This window comes from Chlamydotis macqueenii, chromosome W (genome assembly GCF_036417535.1).
Source record: "Chlamydotis macqueenii isolate bChlMac1 chromosome W, bChlMac1.mat, whole genome shotgun sequence".
NCBI lineage: Eukaryota > Metazoa > Chordata > Aves > Otidiformes > Otididae > Chlamydotis > Chlamydotis macqueenii.
In genome coordinates, this window is record NC_141592.1 from 53,269,110 (window position 1) to 53,272,928 (window position 3,819).

Consider the following 3,819-nt stretch of genomic DNA (forward strand, 5'->3'; position numbering starts at 1 on the left):
TCCTGTGAACCTGAATGCAGAGCCGATTCTGAGAAATTCAGCCTTACCCCCAGGCATGCGCCCAGACCTGAGGCCAGAAAAACAGAGGGGCCCAGAGACAGTATTGGGCATGTGTATCACCGCCAGGTGAGGGGTGCGGTCAAGCAAACCAGCTCTTGGAATATGCTATGTGATTCTTGGAAGGACAATGAATATGCAATGAGATGACCAATAAAAGGACAGAAACGACCAACATTGGACAGAACATTCTCCCACTGAGTGTATTGGACTGTTGGGATGCCGCAATTCCGTGGTAGCAGCTATTGCAACTGAAGGTTTTTTTCCCTCTTTCCTTTCTTTCTCTCTTTCTCTTGCATTTGCGGACTTGTTGTCAGGCAAATAAAGTTACCTGGCACTTGACTCCGTTTTGAGTCTTAATTCTGCTCCCGAGAATACGAGCAAAACCTTGCTCCAATGTGTGTGAGGTTGATCCAGCCACCCCTAGCCTCCCAGACTCGTCTCAGGTCGGCTAGAATGCAAGGGGGCCTTCCTCTCATCCAAAATCGGAGCATGACATTTATTTAATTGGCGTAGTCAGCAGGATTCTCAGAGAAACAGAAACTGTCCAGTTGCTTTATCAGAGACTCTAGTGTGTGTGTGACTGAGACTTACATTGGTACAAAGCGAGTGTGGAGTCCGGATCTGTGGTTCTGTTTGTCCACGAGGAAAACAGCCGGAGAAGGACTGTGGGGTAACGTTAGCAGGGCTGCATGTATGCAGAAGGGGCGGTCCGCGGTGATTCGCGCGCTAGGCGCGGATAAGTCCATGAGCGCAGGGGGCAGGTGCGGTCGCGTGCTTGGCAGGCTCGGATAGATCCATGGGTGCAGGGGTTGGGTGCGTTCGCGTGCGTAGCGGGTGTACGGGTATTTAACCCTGTGTTGCGCAGCATTAAATTGAAGGCTTAGCTTGACGGTATCCGTGTCATGCCCTGCTTTCCCCGGGGCGGGGCTCCGGTGCGTCCTGGGTTGGTTTGCTGGCAAGAGAGCCGGCAAAGGATGAAGTGATATAATTGGGCGAAAGACAAGTCTCTTTGGGAAATTTGAAAGGTGTGGCCTCCTGAGAGTGTGTGGAGGGGAATTGTGGCAGAAAATTTAAGGTGAGGCCCTCTCAGGACGAAATAACCCCTCTTTGGTGAGATGAGTGCCTGCAAATCTGCAAATGTTCATTATGAGATCCCCGCGACGGTATTGAATGGGGATTTAGATAAACTGGATGACCTTTTGGAAAACTATCATGCTTGCCCGTCTCTTCAAGGGTGAGAATGGGCGAAAAATCATTGGTTCCAACCGCAGAGTATAGTGGATAGGATCGTGATATTACAGAAGGGCTCTAAACTTAGGCCCAGGAAGGGAAAATCTATAATTTGTGCAGTTTTAGGAGCAAGTCTGGCAGCAGCTATAGAAGATAGGAGACAGAGATTGTGTCAAGATGATGCCGTGATAGACTCTTTGAAACTGGCAGTTTCAAAGAGCAGTTAAAAGAGACCAAGCAATTGTTAGAGGAGGAGAAACACTGGAATCTTTTACTAAAGGAAACACTGAAGGAAGAATTCTGGAGAGAAAACGACTCCTGTGGAGAGGTGGAGTTGAAGTTAGAAGAGAAGGGGATCAGGTAAATCTACCCTCAGGGGGACTTGCAAAGAGCAAAAGAAATTGTAGAAAACCCTCCTCACATGTATCCCCTAGTTAAAACTGGATATGTGTATGAGGGAGAAACCGAAAATCATCCCCAGGTTATTACTAAAGAGGTTCCGTTTACAGCGACTGAGTTGGCAAAATTAAGGAAGAATAACACAAGGACTCCAAAGGAATCAGAAACAGAATATGTCTGGAGAGTATCGTTGTCAGGGGGAGATGGAATCTTCCTGTCAGAAAAGGAAGCAGAAGGATATTGGGGTCCGGGTGTATTTTTAACTACCAACAATTATCAGGCCCCATGGTCTTTGACACAGAGGGCAGCATATTGGGCTGGGGGGCTGAACCCTTTGGAGAGGGGAGACCCCCCAGCCATCACAGGTACAGTGGATCAACTGGTAAAGAGTGTGCAAAAAGCGGCTTGTTTGCAGACGATGTATGATAGAGAGCTCAAACCTAACCAGGGCTCTCCAATGATGATGCCTGTGGATCCAGAATGGATGACTCCTCTAATTCAAGGACTTCCTGATTCCCTGAAACCCATTGGGATCCAGCTACAGGGGAAGATACAAAGTACCCCTGTAGCAAACAGACTTACAGGCACTCTGGAGGGAACAGTGACCCCCGATCACAGAAGGACAGGGAGGAAAGTGTGGACATGGGGAGAAGTAGCCCAAGAACTCATAAATTTTGGGAGGATTCGGGCAAAGAACCAAAACCAGAGCCATACGAGCCACAGAAAAAGGCGAAGGGTGGCCGGCACTGGTCAAGAAAAGTCAACATTCGAAGTCAGTCCGACTTACTGATCCTGGGAGAGGGAGACCCCTCAGCCATCAGGAATGGTGGCAACTGGGGCTTCTGACAGGTATTCCCCGAGATTTAATGGATGGGCTTCCAACCCAGAAATTAGAGAAACTCGTACAAACATGGTTGGGGCGAAAAGTCAATTTTGAAACAACCCTTAGTGCCCCACCATTGATAGATCTTGGGGAAGAAACTGATGCAGAAAAGAGGGCGACGGGAAACTAGTTCCTCCGTTCCCCAAAGGTGGGGGGAGGAAACGGAGGATGGATGTTTATAAAACAACTCACCTTAAATATGAGAGGAGATTTATTGATTACAGTGGCCGTAGGGCCACAGAAAAAAAACAGTAACCTTTTTAATTGACACGGGAGCACAAATCACCGCACTGATGCAGACTGAGGCAGAGCAATGTTGAAAAACCTTATTATCTTAAATGCTTTGGGAGAAAACCAATCGGTATCTATGGCCTCGGTAACATTATGGTGGCCCAGGGAGGAAGATTCAGTGCACACCAAGGTTGCAATAGGCCCTTTTCCAACAAATCTTTTGAGCATTAGACGTATTGAAAGGCAGACGTGGTATGATATCCAGGGAAACTCATGGTCTTTTGGTACTCCTCAAATTAGAAAACTCTCCGAAATGTCCTGGACAGAAGTGCGTTTATTACAAGCGGAACGTGCTCTTCCACTGTCCAAGATGACTAATGTGAAACCCTACCCATTGCCACTGGGGGCCCGAGAAGGGATAGCCCCCGTGATTGAGGATCTTAAACAACGGGAAATTTTAATGTTCACCCACTCCCTGTAAAACTCCCCAGTGTGGCCAGTGTGCAAACCAAACGGAAAGTGGAGACTGACCATAGACTATCGTCGACTCAATGCTAATACTGACCCTTTAACAGCAGCAGTGCCTAATATGGCTGAGTTCATTTCACTTATTCAGGAACAAGCTCACCAGGTGATGGCCACAATGGATGTGAAAGATATGTTTTTAATGGTTCCCCTGCAGGAGGGGGACCGCAATTGTTTTGCCTTCACATGGGAGGGACAGCAGTATACTTTCACTTGCCTCCCTCAGGGTTACAAACAGTGAAGACGCCGAGCAGGGGCAGAGAGAGGGAGGCAAGAGCATTGTGGGCCTTGCAGGCCTTACCCTCTGACCTCTTGCCAGGCAGCTGACTGGGCCCAACTCAGCCCAGCCCAGCTGCAAGAAGTGGAGAGGAAATGAGATGTGAGGAGAACCTGAGAGGCATCTGCCTGCCTGTTGAGAAGAATTTTTCTTGTGAGAGGAATGGCTGCAGATGCCAAGGTCAGTGAAGAAGGAGGGGGAGGAGTCATGCTGC

At 48.5% G+C, this 3,819-nt stretch overlaps 1 pseudogene; it reads left to right on the top strand.

The window, feature by feature from the left end:
- The first annotated feature begins 1,175 nt into the window (after positions 1-1,175).
- On the top strand, positions 1,176-2,702 carry LOC147596812 (uncharacterized; annotated as a pseudogene).
- The last annotated feature ends 1,117 nt before the right edge of the window (positions 2,703-3,819 follow it).